The sequence below is a fragment of the Ambystoma mexicanum genome, chromosome 3q (assembly GCF_040938575.1).
Source record: "Ambystoma mexicanum isolate Mex_15411 chromosome 3q, UKY_AmexF1_1, whole genome shotgun sequence".
NCBI classification, from domain to species: domain Eukaryota; kingdom Metazoa; phylum Chordata; class Amphibia; order Caudata; family Ambystomatidae; genus Ambystoma; species Ambystoma mexicanum.
Window position 1 is genome coordinate 963,107,614 of NC_090926.1, and position 18,728 is coordinate 963,126,341.

Here is an 18,728-nt window from a genome sequence, read left to right on the forward strand (position 1 = left end):
ATACTAAAAAGAAGGCCTCACGTGTGCAACTCACAGTAGGGCTAGCGAACATTTCCTATGTCCCCCAGTACCGCTATTTAGGCATAGATTTTGAAGATCGTGGAGATTATGTCGCCTGTAAACAAACACGCCGTATTAAAGCGTCACAATTGACCGCCTTGTTCCATAGATTTACTGTTGGACAAGGCGGTTTTAGCCTGTGGGGGACTCGTCAACTCTATATCCAGGTGTTTGCTCCAGCGGTAACATATGGCTTGGAAGGCCTCCTGGAGTCTGATTTGAAATGGCTACAGGTGCTAGAGGGTAAATGTTGGCGACATGTTCTGGGCCTATCTCCCTCCGTCCCTATGGCCATTATCAGATTAGAATTGGGTTTGACCTCGTTAAAGGCTTTAGTACTGAAAAAGAGGGCCTCGCTTTATCTTAGAATGACCCGAGATGTAAGTAATGGCCTACTAACAGCGGTCCATCAGGAATTAGAAAAGGAAAGTTTGATTTCCACAACCGTCGACCAGATGAATAATCTGTTCCGCGAAATTGGCTGGCAACACAGAGATGGTAAATACTCAGAGGAAGTAAATAGAGCACTAAGCAAACGTGTAGATCTCTGGGATTGGCTGGAGAATTTTGAACATCTTAAGAGCCTGAGCAGTTACCATTTTGTGCAATACAGATTGTTCGACTTTAGGAAAGCCCAGAAATATCTGAATATCTGTCCATCTGTCAGACTTAGACGGTTCATATTGTTGCTCAGACTGGAACAACTACCTACGCTTATGACCACAGGGAGAAAAGATATGAATGCTGTTGAGAAGCGCATATGCCGACTATGTAAAATCCAAGAGCAGCTGGAGACGGCAAAGCATCTATTGACTGAATGTCCAGAGATGGCCAGCATATTTTCCCCTCTTTTTGCCAGCTATGTCCATGAAACCACGCATGTCGGGGAAGCTTTGTTTTGGCATCATTGTCTCAACGTCTGCTGACAGTCCTGTACACTATTTGGCTGCAAATTGAAGTTAGGTTGGGTATAACTCTATAGATGACGATACTCATTATATGCGGGTAAATACCAAATAGATTGTATGAAACATATGTATATAGATTATATATTCTTTTATTTTAACTTTTTCGGTAAAACATAGGAATTATTTGTATTTAAAATTGCATTTGGATTCTGAATCATTTGTACCTAAAATTGTCTTTGGATCATGTTTTAATATTATATGTTATGTAATGTGAAATTTGTGTAAAGTTTATAACTTAAACTATAACACAATAAATATTATTATTATTATTACTGTAGTATCTGGGCCAGTGATGACCGGGAGAAGGAACCAGGCTGACTCAGGTAAGTACCAAATGGAAGATGCTTTATTTACTCCTTAGTTTCATAGATACAGTATAGAGGATGAGAGAGAAGGCTATATGCATCTGTCCTGGTCCCTTACCCAGCTCCCAGTCCTTAACCGTCAACCTTGGAATGCCCAAACCCCAAATACTCCACAATGCACCAAACATTCCAAAAGGGCCTAGCTACTCACACGGACACATAGATCATACAAGATACTACACCAACAAGAGAGATGAATTTACCACAAAGCAGTGGTTTTCAAATCCTGCGGCTGTATCCTCTATGCAGTATCGAGGGAGGGGTATGTACACTTCCGGAAGTAAGTACACCTCAGATTGCAGAATTTCTCGTTTGTGGTATAAGGGCTTCTGTTGGATGGGAAGCACACACTATGAAGTGCTGCTGCACATAAGGCTGATATTCATAACTAACCCTCAGCTTGCATAAAATACATGTTTGCCCACATTTTCCGGCCATTTACATGTTTTACAAAAGGTTTTTAGATTCCCACGTGTTTTCTTGCCATTGGAGTTGGCAGAACACGAATTCACAAGATTTTCTTATGGACTACAATTTCGGTGCTGTCAGTTTTTAAATTAAGTTTATACTAGATCAACCCATTTGTTTTACCACTGTTAAACAGATATTTAGCCATACACTCATTTTCAGTGGGTTAGAACGCTGTCAGTGTTAAAATAAGGGTAAAAGTGCAGGACGCAGTTTGCACGTAAAAAAAAAAATGCATCTATGTTCTGGCTCTATCGGGTAACCTTTGTCACAGGTTACATGCAAGTTCCAAGAGTAGAGACATACAGAGCATAGACATCCACTCAGCAGCCAAGCTTGGTTTCCATCGGATCCCTCACGCAGGCAGAGTTCAACTCTTAGAGCATTCCCCATGCAGCAGCAGCAACCAGCCGCTCTCCCAGACAACACGCAGAGCAGACTGGACACAGGTTCTGGGTGTCTTATATGAGAACGCAGAATCTGAAATCATGGATTAGCATTCACCAATAGCAGCAAATGCATACAAACATGGGGACTGAGATGTGACACTCCTGAGAGGGCTAATAGGCACTGGCCCGGGCTTTGTCTGGAAAGGGGGGTATTCCAACTATAGAGGAAAGAGCTATGCAACTTTTAAACGGATCCAGAAATCCTAAAAACTGGAATATATGGAGAACAGTGTAATGGTCAACAGTGTTTACTTCTGTAGATGAATCCAAAAGGTTCTTGGGACCTGCAACTCTGCCATGAATTTCTATTCGGATTGCCACAGGAATGGAATAAACAGGTTCTGTCCCTCTGCCAGGCCGAAATCTAGACTAAGAAGGCCACAATGGACTACAGCTGCTGCCATGCGGCTCGTCTGTTGCTTTCTCAGGAAGAGAAGCCAAGAAATAGGTGTGAAGTTAAATGGCTCAGAGGCATTCCATTTTGGTTGCGACAAAAGGGGTATGATCATGTCATGTTTAAGCTCAAAATGAACACTGGCCAAGGTCAGATAGGAAGTAATGAAATGTATATGGCCTGCCCCAATACAGGCTCCAGGTCCGCCATCAGGCTGGGTCGGCAAGATGAGTGGGGGCATAGCAGCAAATTGATCTTAATTGGGTGTGAGTTTTTGCCCCCCCCCCACCCGTGAAGTCTTCTGTAGACTCCAAATGGGGTCAAAATAAGTTAATTACTTACTTCAGCCACATATACAAATGCATCCATACAAGAAGGGACGTTCCCATATGGTCTAAAGAGAATCCCCATCTTGCCCCTGCTGAAAAAATGCCAACTTGACCCCTCTGTTCTCAATAACTACCGCCCAATAGCTGACCTGCCCTGGATGTCAAAAGCTATTGAAAGGCTGTCACACAACTAGGCCAACTATATCCACTCCAATCCAGTTTCTTTTCTGAAACACGGCACGGAAAAGCACTTTGATGGTTCTTATGGATGATCTGCTGCGCCACTCTTACTGCTGCTTTAGATATGGTAGATCATTCCATTCACCTAACCAGATTGTGCCACATCACCGGTCACAAGATCTTTAATAGTTTTACCTTGTGCTGACATTTTGGTGGATCTTAGAAAAAATTGCCTATAGGCTAGTAATAGGTATTTGGAAGCAAAAACAGCAAGTGTGTTTGTTTTTCCGCCCTGGAAAATCAACAGTGGTAGTTTAGTGGAGGAACTGCCTACTCTTATTCTATCCCTGTTGGACATGCGGCGCAACACCTCTTCCTAGGGGCAGGATCCACCCAGAGGCAGCGCAGTTCTTCATCGACGGAAAGAGTGAGTTTATTGATGGGTTTGAGTCACTCAAGGAACTAAAACTATTGTAATAATCCAAGTCACCCTTGTGTGGTATAGTATGTTACTCTGGTGGCAGGGTTTCAGTAAAGTGGTAATCATGCAAAGGAATAAATACAGAACACGTGCAGAAAAAACAATAGATGACCAGCTTTTAATTGGACCATTCTGTAGATCTACACAGTATTGCTATTTTAAGAATGCACTCGTAATGGCTTTGCCAAATATTGCCAGTATATACCCCTTTAAGGCCAAGCGCGATTGCTTCAACCTAACATGTCAGGATTTGCCCCCTTAAGAGAATACCTGTAATGGTGTTGCACTAGCTTACCAGCATTTGCTCAAGATAGAAAATACAATGTCTTACATTATGCAACGACCTCGGTGAAAGAAGTCTGCATGCTTACTCAATCATGTACAAACCCTAACTTTAGACGTTTTTCAGCCTTTAAAGATATTTACTGGGAACATGAGCTTTATGGAAGTAATTTTTGTCCAATTATAGTGTGTTATAGGATGGCGACACCACCATCTCCAAACGTATTGTAATTTGACTGAGCTGAAAAGACATTTTTTACTACGTCCTTAATGTAACTGTGTTCACGAACTTTCACGTACCCTCCCAACCCACATCGCCTCCCATGCTCTTTCTTACCTCTATATACATGTCTAGGGGACATCACAACTCCCACATCTACGTACCCAGCTAGCACACTGCCAGCTTCCAACGGGAATTGCTCCAAATGATGCCTGGGAACCTGATAGTCCGATTCTATCCAATGGCTGGGAGATTTTCCACATATGCGGGAACAAAAGATGGCAGATCTCAACGAAAATACGCTTATTTGGAGCCTTCTCTTGGCCACTTATAAAACATTAATGTCACTCCCAGGTTCTAGGCGTCTTACATACTTCTAACTGCCCCTCACAGGCTCTAAACACGTTCAAAAACTTCACAGCTTCAGGGTCTAGCTGTCTTCCAAATCTCTCATCGACTCCCTCTCTCTGGCAATCTGCACTTTGTCAGGTTTCTCAGCACCCCTCGGACTCGGTTATTGTTACTCCTCAGATCCCAAGCACTTTCGGGGTCTCAGGAGCTTCTTCAAGCATCCCCCTCTCAGCATAGCAGCCAAGTACAGGGAGTCTATCACCCTCTCAGGACAGTCCACCTAATTTTTCCTTGGCACGGAGTGTTTTAGTTGAATCTATTTTTCCCCAGCTGCTCTGCCTTCTGGCCCCTCTCAGATGACACGGGAAGATAAGGTGATGTAAACAGAGTCAGCCAGCTTTGATTGTCAGTTCCTGTTTGTTTGTGGAAGCCACAATATGGATCCGATACACACTGGAGAGAACATTTTGACAAAACACTTTTGTAGGTCACACGTTTTTCTGCTTCGACACAAGGACTGATGGTTATCTAGGATTTGCATTCCTCATCTGGCACTGATCATCACCTCAGACCTTTCGTTTGGACTGCCTGGGCCAGCGCCAACAAACTACCCAATTCTGTCACTTGTGATGTGTGCAAGAAAAGGTTGGTAAATGTATACGCGCTGGAGTTATTCCTTACAAAATTGCGTTTTAACACATTTTTCACTGCATTTTCAGGGGACAGGATAAGGAAATCAAGGTTGTGGGGGTGTAGGGAAGGGAGTGTGGAAGGGCTTGCTGGCATAATAAAATACTGCCAGAACTGCAGTGAAATGGCAACCATGATAAAGTGTCCCAGATCCTAAAAACTATCAGTGTACCAAGTTAAATTACAAAACAAGTCAGATTAAGATGGCGTCCACATCAATCGGAGTACATCATCAAATCAAAAACAGAAGCACGACCTTGCTAAAAACATCGCCCATGTCCCAACAGTCTTGATGAAGAAAGTTCCCATAATCTACTAAAGGCTTAAGCACAGTAAATGGCAGCTATATGTCTTCACGAAAAAGTGATTTTGTATGGATGGTACAGAATGAATGATCAGAACACAAGACATAAATTGGATATACACTAAAAGTAGGTGCTTCTACTAACACAATAACAAAACTAAGCCAGACACAAGTCTCTTACGGCCGATATAAAGTAAAGAAATTCTGCATACACAAATGTGAGGTCCAAGAACATTCTGCAAGAGTGGACACAAAGAACTTGGAGGTCCATATCCAAAACCATGGGAACTAAGGAAAAATACTGAGGAAGGAATATCAGAGACCACATGTATTGAGAATGTGGAACATGTGGACATGTGAAAACGGATTTGTGGTCTGGCCAGTTTATAATAGTTCATGAAGAAAACCCTAATTATCTACTTTGAACACTAAAGAGCAGTTCTTGTTGTTTTCATGGGAAGACAAATTCTCCAGGAGGCCACGAATCACCTCTCAAATGTAAATGCATAATGACCCAGCATGACGAGTAGACATCTTCCAACTACAAGGAACAGTCGAAAGTGCTACTGAGCGTGCATTTTCTTAAGTTTGCAGGAACCCGTTCCTTCCCACAATCAAATGAGCAAATTATATACCAAAAAGGACCCAAAATTTAGCAATGACATCTGGGTAGATCATTCCCACAAAAATGGACTACACAATCTTCAGATGTTTAAATAGTGTCAAGACTATCTCTGATAATGCAGGGATGAGGACTATCACTCAACAAATGTTTGGCTGACAGGTTCTGGAAGAAACATTTCAAACCGGTTAACTAGTTGAAATGCCTAAATGCTCTAATGCCGCATCTTCAGAATTTAGATCCGAGTCTTTCTGAATATTCTGACACGGAAGCTCAAGATTCTAAAGAAGAAAGAAGCAAAATAGGAACAGCCTGCGTACGTGGCTAACCTCGAAAGACATGGCAAAGTTTGTCCGCAGGATGCATAGTGTGGACACTTTTTAACTAACGCACAACCAAATTATGTCAAGACCGCAGACACGTGGTTTTGGTGAGATGTGATGAAATCCCTTTAGCTACTTTATATCTGTGTGGTATGTCAATTGTTGTGAAGGGTATGACAAGTAGAATGTTGAGATGTCGGGGATGACATTGAAGGGATTCTATACCAGTCAAATGGAGAAGGGAGTGTAGAAACTCAGATGGCTGGCAGCTTTGCCTAAAATTCAATAAAGATTTGCTCAACGTACTTCATTTCACTGGCGAGGAGGATGGAAATCGAACCCATGCATGCAAAGCTCAAAGTACCTCGTCACAGACTTCATTTAAAGCTAGTAACGTGAAAAACTGCAATCTGAGAAAGTGCATCGCCTGTAGCTAAAGGACCAATCCTGCGGAAAGTCTGCAACACTTACTGATATGTCCCCTTTGTAGCTGTCATGGAAACAAGAGAATCTTTACCCACTGAGAGGCAAGGAATATGAAACGTTTTACGGGTGTTCCGATAACAGCATCACAAGACGAACCCTTCCTGGTTGTGGCCCAGAAAAGTAACCCATAGCTCTCTTTGGGAAAGGTGTGATCAATCCGAGGGGATTTATCGCTTGAGCGATGATGGTCAGGAGCTGGAAAAAGATGCAGCGTCGAGCACATTTACAACATACAACGTACTGTTCCCAGGGCAACCAAGAAAGGGTGAACTGTGTCTGTGCATCTACAAATTCATAAGCTATGCCCAGCAAGCCTTGGCGACTAAGTCACCAAGGTGCAGCAGGCTGTGATGCACTGAAAAGGGATACATGGTTAAACCCCTCCTCCCTGCTACGAAACAGACACTTACCGAAATTAAAATATGCAAATATTCGATGCACTCGAGTTTTTAGTTCATTTTCTATATCGTAATATATATACTACAGAGGTTTTAATGCAGTGTCTTCCGGTTTTAGCAGCACTTTGAACTTTTTTGTAAAAAAAATGTACTTCTGATGGCATATTATCTCTCCTTTTAAATGCTGTCGCAAAAGACCCAGACACGAAGATGTTGCATAAAATTCAATTCAATATGTTAGTGGAAAAATACAGTGCTAAGGGCCGCATTATGAGTACGGCGGTGAGGGGAAAAAACTGTGGTTCAGTGATTACTCCATTACCCACAGAACCTTACTACAACTTGGAGGTAAAATTGAGGAGTTTCCTCCAAAAAAATGCTGGAGGTAAATCCTTCAATTCACCACCAAAAAAGAGCAAAATCGACAGCATTACCACCAGAGCCAAGTCTGCCAAAATGCCCATGGAGTTTTATGGACTTCAAAAAATGGGGATTTAAACCACGTGTAATCCTGCAGCAAATCCATAGGACCACGTGGCTGTAACTTTCATTCCATTTTGCGGTATTTCATCGGATTTACCACTGAAATACTACCAAACTTGTAATGAGGCCCTTATCCAGAGAGAGAAGGGCTGAGAAACTGCACCAAATTTGAGAAACCCCTAGCATGTGAGACACACCAGAGAAGGGTTATTCAAACTTAATACTCATTTACATAATCTATTCCTCAAGGAATAGATCTAAAGTTCTAAAAACCATAAGTTTCAGGGATGCACTGGAAACAGATGTTCAGTCAATTTTTTCTTCAAAAAATAAATGTATTTTCGTTTAAGGTTTACAAATAATTGCAGACATAATACAAACCTATGGTAAACCATGCATTTTATTATTTATTGAGTCGAACTCAAATAAGCTGTCGCTGGTTGGACCCTTACTTTGTGTCTTCCCAATATTGAGATATTTTGAAAAAATGCAGTGCTCAAACTCTGCGCCAGTTTACACAAATGAACACATGGGTGCAACTGATGTGTATAAAGAAGCCTCAGAGCAGTGTGCAAAGTCACTTTCAATGTTCTTATGCAATTAGAAGTTGAGCATATAGATTTCAAAATGTGGCCTTAGTGTTGTTGTCTGAATTAACTTCATTCAGAGTTGAGGTTCTCCAAATATGGCCTTAATGTTGTCAAAATTCTGATAATGGTCCACAAAGTAATTGTCCTTGAAAAAAGTAGGTTTTCCTTGTTTAAGTTTTCCTTGTTAGCAACTTCTTGTCCTCTACACGTGTTTGACCCCTACCATTGAGAGGTTCATCAGGAGGGATTGTGTTGTCAAATTAAATACTAATGATTTAGATTTTACATTTATTCATTTTATACATGGGAGTTCTTCATAACATTAGAGTTGATAACAGTTAAGATTCTCCTTGTAAGGTGATATATCCTTATTAGGGGCTAGATACTGGATTACGTTTCTCCAGCTTCTTTCATAAAAACAAACGCCGATCCTGGTGGGGTTCGTATAAGCCCACATGTTGATACAATGGTGAAACTGAATGACAACATGTAGCAAGATAACCACTTTTGAATACCTTGGTTTATAGCTCTTTATATTTATAATAATTCATAAACATCTCTCTAAAAAACAAAACAAAAATCTACATTGGCATCGGTTTACATTTACGACCACAAGCCGTCCATACGTGAACCAAGGTGATGACTGGACACGCACGAGTCTACAGAGATTGAGGATGTCTGGCTAAAGCCAGATTAAGATAGAGCCCTATCCATAGCCAAAGCAATATCCCTGAACAGGTAGCGTGGGCTCAGGAACAAAAAGCATCTGGAAGGAAGCGATTGATGCTGGACCGCCGGAAGTTAGTGGGCAGGTCAAGCTATGCCTTACGTCATGCTTATAAGGAAGCGCATCCTCTGGAGACCCAGCAGGCTGCCCATCAGCCTCCAGAATCTTCAGGAATTGCAGGAAAAGCGTGCGGTCCTTTCGGAGAGAACGTCGCCTCTCTTCGATATGAACCTTTCAGAGCTTACACTCCTAACCCCGCATGTGACTTGGGTATATTTGTTCCTAATGATACAGCTCGCGAAGCAGTATGTCCCTTGTAAGAGGTGCTCTTTCTATTAATTCCACTTTTTTTCTATAACTCCCACATGATACATATACAGCCACTTTGCAATGAAAACCAAATTATACTGATATAGAGTACTTAAATCGGCTACTAATCACGTGGATAGAAGGCAAAGATCCATAGACAATTTACAAATCTCACGTCACAAATTGGGTTACACACCTAGCAACGCTTTGACGTCAGGCTTTTTTACCCAAATTGCGCACATTTTATCATGGGTGAAAGGTTGAGTCTGCTCGTAACTGGAACCTGTGATCACGGGGTACACAGGGATCCAGAGTGGGATAGTTTACTGGCCGACGATGCCTGGCTAGACCTTTCCACAGATTCATCTGCATGCTAGACGCTGGTTTGCAATTCCTCTCGAATGTGACATTTTGTTTCATCACTGGCAGATGGTGCCGCATTCTGGTGATGTTCAAAGCACTGAACGCTTTGCCCAATTAGATCACATCTATAAAATGACAGTACATTGATCCTGGGAGAGTCTTGCTTTGGAAGTCTGTGTTTACTCTCTGAATTCCGATGCAGCTCCAGTCGTTGATCAATGGATAGAGGTTTATTTCAAAGAATACTTTTTATATTTTGTGTTAGGCAAAGTCCCATCGCTGTGCTTTGTAAGACTGGAACTTGCAACGCTGTGAAAGTAACAGTATGTTGTCTTATAGTGCACAGTGCGAGGTCACCTGCCTCTAGGAGCTTGTGCTTTAGTGCTAGCGGATGTCCCCCTCGACAGTCTCACACTGTCAGTGTTCCAACCACGCACGTGCCAAGGTTCCTCAAGTTTAAGCTCTTCACACGGTCTGTGTGCCTGACGCTAATGGCACTGTCCATTAATGTGGCCCACAAGCTTGCATGATCTTCAGCCCTTATGTCGAAGGGCCCCACATCAATTCAGGTGCATTAAAGGTTGTCCATGAATTAACTGAATGTAAAATGTCTGTAGAAGAAAATACTGCAAGTTATTTGAATGAGAAGGACTCGTTTTTTTACTCCTGTTGACATTTCTGGCAACCTGCTGACATTCCTGGCAACCTGCTCCCCTCCCACCCGCTTGCTTACCTGTTGGCGGCACACCTCGTGTGTACTGCCGCCCCCCCATGACGCGGATGGGAACCGCTTGCACAGGGTCCTTTTTTTTTAAAGGAGTTAACCTATCGGGAGCGGGGGACACCCTTGCAACACCCAAAGACAGTGAACATGGGTGCAGGGGACAGCACGCAACCCCCCCGCTCCCCTTGTTCACTATAATGCCTCTGAATGGTAGAACTGTTTGAAATGTTCAGATGTACGTAATTATGGTACAGACGAAATTCTAACATTCGGTTATTTTATTCTTAGAACATTTATACAGATACCGTATTAAAGGAAGCTGCATTAAGACTCTTGCGAGAGGATTGAAATGGGGAGCCATCCTGCCCATCTCAACCAAGAGACCAGTAGAAGCCATCCTATTACCCCAGACCCATGAGACACTGTTAATGACTCCAATCAAGCATTCCCACTAAGTCAGTGCCTTGTCTGGGATTGCTCAAGGGAAGCCCTTATTTATATATTTTTATGACAAGTTATAATCTGGATGATGAACCCTTGTATAACGCCCCTCTCTTAGAATCCCCCTGACCCCACTGAGCCAAGAATTAGGTTCGTTTTATATATATATATATATATATATATATATATATATATATATAGATCACTTATAGTAAATTAATATTTGATATCACACTTAAGGTTATGATGTTGATCAACAATGGATAATCTTACACTAGCACACTTATTTTATTACTTAGGAGTTGGTATGGAAAGAACAAGGTAGCTGGGAATGCTTTATGGTTTCAAGGAGATGCAAAGATGAATAAAAGAATGCAGCAGAGGAATAAACTGATATGGGTTCAACAAAAGCTAATATGTTCACTTTTCCCCTTGTGGCAATTCACTCCCCCCCTCCCCTTTATGCAAAGGTTTTAGAAGTAAAGCACACAGTTTTCTGGAATACAATCAACATGTAATTCAGTTCCCGTTCCCCCCAGCAAGCTTAGAGAAACAGGGATGATTTTAAACACCGGAAAAAGTACTTTAAATGTGGTATACAAAGAAGGGAAAAATATGCTAAAAATGATTTGAATTCCCTATAAGAGATTCAGGGTGGGTGATAGCTACTTTAAATTAGTTCAGGATCACTTTAGCAATGCTCTATGAATGATTGTCAGGTTGCAAACGAATTTTAGCAAAGGATAGCAAGAAGCTGCTATTTTGACAAGTGAAGAAATTTGAGCCAAATCGCAAATCGCGGCACTTTTTCCGAATGTCGCGATTACGGAAAAAGTATAATGAATAGAAGGTCGGTTCTGGGTTCGTTGGAAAGCCTACAATCATAGCCTTAAAATGAAAACTCGCTCCTAGCACAAACGGTTCAAGAGATGCGGACGATTTCGTGAAGGTAGTTTTTCAGAAATGAAATAATGATTCAAAATGGCAAAATGACACTTTACAGGTTTAAATCGGAGAAGGAACACACGATTCCTATGATACAGTTCTGGAGACAGGATCTCTGGAGTTCTGGAGTTCTGGTTTCTGGAGTTCTCCATCAGCGTGCTGCGCAGGAATTCAGTTGAAGGTTGGAAAATGAATGTCTCTGTTTGGCTTCCAGTGGCTCTTTTTATGTCTTTTGAAAATGGGTGTGGATGCTAACTTTCTATGCCCAACCCACTCGTGATCTGATAGGTCAAGGATTCTCTGTGACCTGATTTGAGAAGGGATCGAGTGTCAGAGTGAGTCATCATCATTTACAATCTATTGAAGAAACGCCCCTTTGCTTTTCCAGATACACACGTCGTTGACATTACATGTACATATCATATATCACATAAGGTAGTCTCTGTTCCAACTCTGATGTTTCTAAGAGCTTGCATTCAAAAATGACAACTTATTTTCGTTTTTGGTAGCTTTTGCAACATTGGTTTTTCATCAAATCTTTACACAGACCTGTGTCCTCTTCCTGAGCATATTAATCTAAGTTATCGTGTCTCTAGCATAAATACAGTGTTTGCAGCATTCATAAATCCCGGGGTTTTGCCTCAGAACATCACAGAGCGACCAGCCTAGTCTTGAACTGGGATTGAATGTGTCATTTTAAAGATCCCAAAGTTGTACATTTCTGTCATCTGGTTACAATTAGTTATCAGTATTCTTATAAAACATATTTGCCTGCAATTCACTTCACTTCAGTGTTTGGGTCCGCCCCCAGAAGCTTGGTGAGTCAGAGATCACATGTCTGGCTTCTCCCAGAGCAGTGTGTTGACAGTAAACACCTAAAATCTGCATACCCTATTCAATGGAAAGAGTCTAATGTGTTGACTGAGGTCAGCAGACCAGGGGGCCACTCTGCATTTGGTTAGCATGACCATGTGATCTCCTGGGCTGTTGCTGGTAAGGGCTCGTGTGAATGCTTCCCATGGACAGAGGCCCTTTGAACTGTTTTAATTGAATCAGACTGACTTCTGGGAACAAACCTTTGAAGTCCCAGCTAGCTCAGGATGCTGTTTAGCTTCTGCAATACAGGTCCCCAGTCAGAGTTTAGACCGCTAGCACCGGTTTGTGTCCAATGCCGGTAATGCACCCATTTTTGGGATCTGTCTTGAATTAATTCCATTTCAAAAAGGGGATTTTACTTGATAGTATATGATCCTTGCTTAACATTGTTTTGAATGGAATCCTTACAGTAGAGTGGTGATGTGGAACACCCCACAAGAAGGTTGAATCTTTAGAGTGGTCTTGTGAGCCATGATTTTAGCAAATTTTTGACATCAATAAAATGAATTCCCCAACAGCTCTGGGTTGCTTTTGGCAATCAGCATTGCCATTCCCAATGGTTTCAGGCTACTGTGTGTGTAGCCCAATGGTGGTTTTAGGCAGTGCCCTCCTGTGCTCACAAACATAGGCAAAAATAGGTGGCAGCCTATTCTTCATGTTTCCCTGTGCACTTTCTGGGGAGTTCTGGCCATCATGATGTTTTCAATGCCAGTAATGCACAGTTTTCTGGTAGGGCTTGGATGCATGGGTAAAAACATCCCACAACACACTGGACGCCATACAACTAACTCCCACAAAGGAGAGACTGTAAGGGCCATCCGATTATCCGCAATCAGGCAGCAATGGGCTCCATTTTATTCTCTGTATCCAGACGAGAGAAATGAAATCCACCCCACTCTCCCTCCTTAAGCGAGCCCTTGAAGCCATCCTAATCTGTCTACCTTGGAGAGCAATTGAAACATTCCAATCTCCCTTTCCAGCAGAACCCAACAGGAGCCCACATCCTCTCAGGGGAGCAGGGGGTGTGCCAGTTACATGTGTGGGTGCTCGTTTAAGTGTGTGGCAATGCCTTTATAGGGCATTTTTAAAGCCTGGCAAGGTGGGGATGGACTTGATGTCCGGGGAAGAGAATTTTGGCATTGAAGGGTGAGAAAAATGGATGAACAGAAAGAGAAAGCACACGACTAGGCAAGAACAAAGGTTGAATGGAGCTAGTCATTGCAGAGTGCAGTGGAACGACTAGAAAGAGAGAGTTGGCCAGGTGAGGGAAGAGTGGGCAGTAATGGACAGATGTAGAAGACTTGAAGAAGAAACTGTAAAGGGGATGAGATTGTGCATCATCTGCCATCCTAACTGGTGGTGGTGCATACAGGTGGCTGAAGAATAAGTGAGGTTGAAAGATGGGGTCCAATGAGGAAGCGTGAGCAGCAATCTAGCCTGATGTGAATAAGGGTGGGAATATCAGCCTTGGCAGATTGGAAGGTGGGAAAGGATTTCATTTTCCCAGATGTAGAGAAGGTGTGGGACAAGTGCAATGGGGCCAAGAAAAGAGAAGAGGGATGGATGGGTGTGGAAATAGCAGTTGGGAGGTGGATCCGTCTTGGAGGAAATAAGCCTCAGACAGCAAAGTGCCATTCAGTAGAGAATGGCAGCCAAACAGTCAGTTATGCATGAGAAATACTCTGCAGTAAAGGTAAGGAAGAAGAACATGATTTAGGAGTCGTGGATGAAGAAATCATGCAAAAACCAAATGGAGGCTATGAGCTTGTGAGGACACCAGGTGCAGAGAGTGAATAGGGGAGGGGGGAGCGACCAAGCACAGATCCTTGGGACTTTGAGAATGGGGATGAAGAGAATGTTCCAGTATTCGAGGAGAAGGATTTGCCAGGCATGCAGGAGGCAATCCAGTCAAGGGAGTGCCCTTGAAACCGAATTGAAATAGATTCAATAATAAGCATAAGTCAACCCTGGTCAAACTTGTCAAAGGCGGCAGAGAGATCGAGGGGACCTAGGATAGCGAAAGACTTACGATGGGTCATGGAGCTTAAAAACATCCAGATAAGTGATGTGGTGAAACGCTAAAGGATTATGAAGTAGGGAAGGAGAAGAGCGACATGACACTAGTTTGCAGATTTATTTGGGTGAGCCATATGGTTATTTTTATATTTAGAAGGGAAAAGCAGGTGGAGACCGTTTAGCCAGCTTTGAAAATACCACAGGACAATGAGAGGTCCAAAATATGGGAGCAATAGTTGCACTCGAGGGGTGCCAGAGCATTGACAGTCTGGGAGGCAACAGGATCTGCAGGGGCACAGAAAGGTCTGTAAGAGTTGGGAGATGCTGGAAGGAAGGAGATTAAGGAAGCTATTGAGTGCATCCGGTAGACCAAGAGAAAGGAATGGGGAGAGGCAGTCATCGGCAGACAGAAAGGGAGGACTGGAGAATGGAGCAAGCATTTGCTGAAGGGTTTTGGATAGCTCATGAAGAATGGAGAGGGGAGCAGGTTGGTGTAATAACGAGTGTGAGAAGTGATTCCATTTAAGTGTTAAGGAGCGAAGTGTGAATTTTGCATCAGCAGTTTAAAAAGAGGTGCATGTTAGTTGCCAGCTGTTAAATTGCAAGCAAGAGCCAAGATCGAGGATGTGGGCAGTGTAAATTGAGGAGCAGATGGGAACTAGGTTGTTGGACGGAGTACTGAGTGGATGGTCAGGGAGGTAGCTCAGTGGCAATGTGTTCGCCTTGGAAACAAGATGACACGAAGCAACACAGGTTCGATCCCCGGGTCCGCGCTTAGATGCCCCTGGGCTGTGTGAGCGATTTAAAAAAAATGCAAAAAGTAAGAAAAAATGGCCGACACCTATGAAGGCCTTTTCAATGGAGTCCCCATGGAGTGTAATGATCATCTGGAGGGATGATCTGGAAGAATGTCCAGTCATAGGCATTTACTATGAAAAAGAAGGTTTCATGTACATACCGAAATTAGTATGCCTCCCTCTGTCCCCACAGGCCATCCCCACTCCCTCTGGTGCCCCATGATGTTCCCTTGTGCCCCACTATTCTCGCACACAGGTGTTGCCTGTTTTGCTTGATTCTTCTACCCTGCGCCTGCTCGCCCCATCCTCCAGCCTACTTCTGCAGGAGTCTGTCCTGATAAATTCTGGTTTCACCATAACCATCTTGTGGCCAATGCTGGATTTGACTTTTATGGACTGCATTAATTCATGGTGCGTCACCCTTTTTCAACTCTCATGCTGAACTTCCTTTGCATCTTGCACTCATGGTGGCCCTGAATTATGCTGTTCCCATCTTCATCTTCTATCCTGGCTTACAACATTATGTGTTACTACTGACTTCTGCAATTGTAGTCGCTCTCACATCTTGCTTCTCCACTCTTGACTGCTAACTCTCTGTTCTCTCCTCCTTTCCCTTCTCCTATCTGCTCCCCTTACTTTCTTCTATAGACTCATTATCAGAATTGACCCTGGACCTAGTATGATTGCAACCTCGTCTGTCTCCTCCCCCCTCTCCTTACTGTTCTCCTCCCCGCCCCCCCAGCACTATCTGAAATGTTGTCAGGCCTAGCATGATAGTCGCTCGTTTTGTTCCTCCCCTACCTTTCTGCACCCCTCTCCCTCACCTCTTTTTTTTCTCCGGCTCTACCAGAAATGTCATCAGGCCTAGTACGGTAGTCGCCTGTCCGTTTCCATTTCCTTCCCACTCTCCTGCTCCCTTCCTTATCTATGTCTTAGCTCTTGCACTATCTGAAATGTCGTCAGGCCGAGTACAATAGTTAATGGCCTGTGAGAGTGTCATTGTATTTTCCCTTGTTCCCCCCCTTGCCTTGTAGCGCTTTGAAACACATTGTGTATAGGCGCTATATAAATAAACTATCATATCATAGAAATCATTTTTCAAGAGGAAAGAAGCGATACATTCATAGTCTAAACTGTCAAACACGAGGAGAGAAATGGAAACCATGCAATCTTGGGGGGAAATGTGGAACACTATGATCATGTTTTTCAATGAAAATTGAGCACTATGGACAGCTGTCATTTTGAGTCACCACTGAGGATCCTAAATGCCCAAAGAGTGCATCTAAAAACACTGTCAGTGATGACAGACAGCCAAAGGCAAGCGGTGCAACAAGCAGTAGATATCAACATGAAACAGAAAATAGGCAAGGCAATAAGCCACATGACACCACATAGCTGTATCAAAACGCCAGGTTGAGATACGGATTGTCCGGCTTCAGCCACAACTGAACCGGAGCGAAGGCAAGTCAGTTGCTGCTACTGAACACCGGCAGAAGCGTATATAAGTATTAGCAATAGAACACAGAACAGTACCACCAGGGGGACTATCTGACTGAGCAAATGTAAGTATGAAAGAAAGCACACAAGGGCCCACCAAACCACGGGAATATGTAGACATTTGGAAGGGAGTTGGACCAACACCAAGGTGGGACCGCGTCCAAAGACTGCAGTGTCCACCAGCGGTTGGAGTACAGTGGGGTTTACAACAAAAACAGTCACGAGAAATAACATAGATTTCAGCACGTCGAGTGGCGAGAGTATTCAGGTGTCGTGGGGCACAATTGTGTAGCTCTCAGCCAGCAATACTGTTAACAGCTGTATGCTGCACTCAGAGTAAATAGGTCTACTTGTTGAATGAGGTGGGGCAAGAGACACACACTCAGCCACAGTGCAGAATCGATCACAAACACAAGTTGGTGCGACATATCTACTGGAAACCCTAGCACCAACATCCATCACAGCACCACGATCTGCAGTTGGCACCAAACAGAAATCCAATCATTATTTAGTTAATCTTTTATTACGTACTAAATACCAGAGACTACAGTACTGAATGGTCACACGCACAACATCCTAACCAAGGATAGGGAAACGTGATCCATATTGTGGCCATCATACATTCTTGCGTTGTGCAGACTCAACAACTTACACACCTTCAATTTTATATAATTGAAAAGAGCACCATGCCACGGCGGCAAGGCCGTCATCCCCAGGAGTCCCGGCTGCGAGACACAGCTTTATCCAATTACGGTCCCATGAAAGCAATCGGGCTGAAAGGCTTCCGAGCAGCTCCAGTGAGTGTCTTAGAATCTAATCACTGTATTAAGGCATTTGGAACATAGCCAGCACACACCAGGAGGTAAACGAGAGCAAAACCTTGCCCTAGAGTGCACCAAACCTTAAATTGTATACAGAGAACCCAAGAGCAAACACAGAAATGCAAACCTAAAACGAGGCCAGATGGTGCTGCTTTAGCTGGGAAGCCAGAACAGGGAACCAAGGACAAGGGGAATCAGAGGTCAACATTTTTGAACGGTTGAACTGATCACAAGTTCTGCTATTTTACTGCAATCTAACCTGACAAAACATGCCTGGCCGCCGGGTGTACTTCAGAGTCTCACAGGTCCCTGGCACACTCGCCAGTCCTCTCGCACTTGCTTTCGGGCCTGCACTTGCCACATTGCTACTGCACTTGGTCCATTTCCCATAAGAGTGGCATCTCTCAGCACTTACCCGTTACTGATTTGCGCACTTGGACCCCTCCCCTACCCGCTTGTCCTCCCCCCCACCCCTCCTCTGCACATTGTGCACTTACACGATCTGAACGGACAATGCCTTGAAGATGGTCCTTCTATCCTGCCCGTCTCCCCTCCTTGCATGGTTGCTCCTCTACGCACTTGGAAAAACTGCAGAATCGTGGTTCTATTTGCTGTTATCTACAGTGCCAATTGTACTATATGCTCTTACGCTGCCTGTATAGACTTGTACCATTCAGAAACTCGAGGGCTCTGAATGACTGCTGTTTTCTCCACTGTTCGATCCCTCCTTGAGCGCCTTGATACACTTGCCTTGTATATAGGCGCTTTG

At 43.4% G+C, this 18,728-nt stretch overlaps 1 protein-coding gene across 2 annotated transcripts in view; it reads right to left on the bottom strand.

Moving 5' to 3' along the window:
- Positions 1-18,728, bottom strand: part of SLC39A11 (solute carrier family 39 member 11) — a 2,648,929-nt gene that overhangs the window by 2,035,440 nt on the left and 594,761 nt on the right. The window lies entirely within an intron of this gene.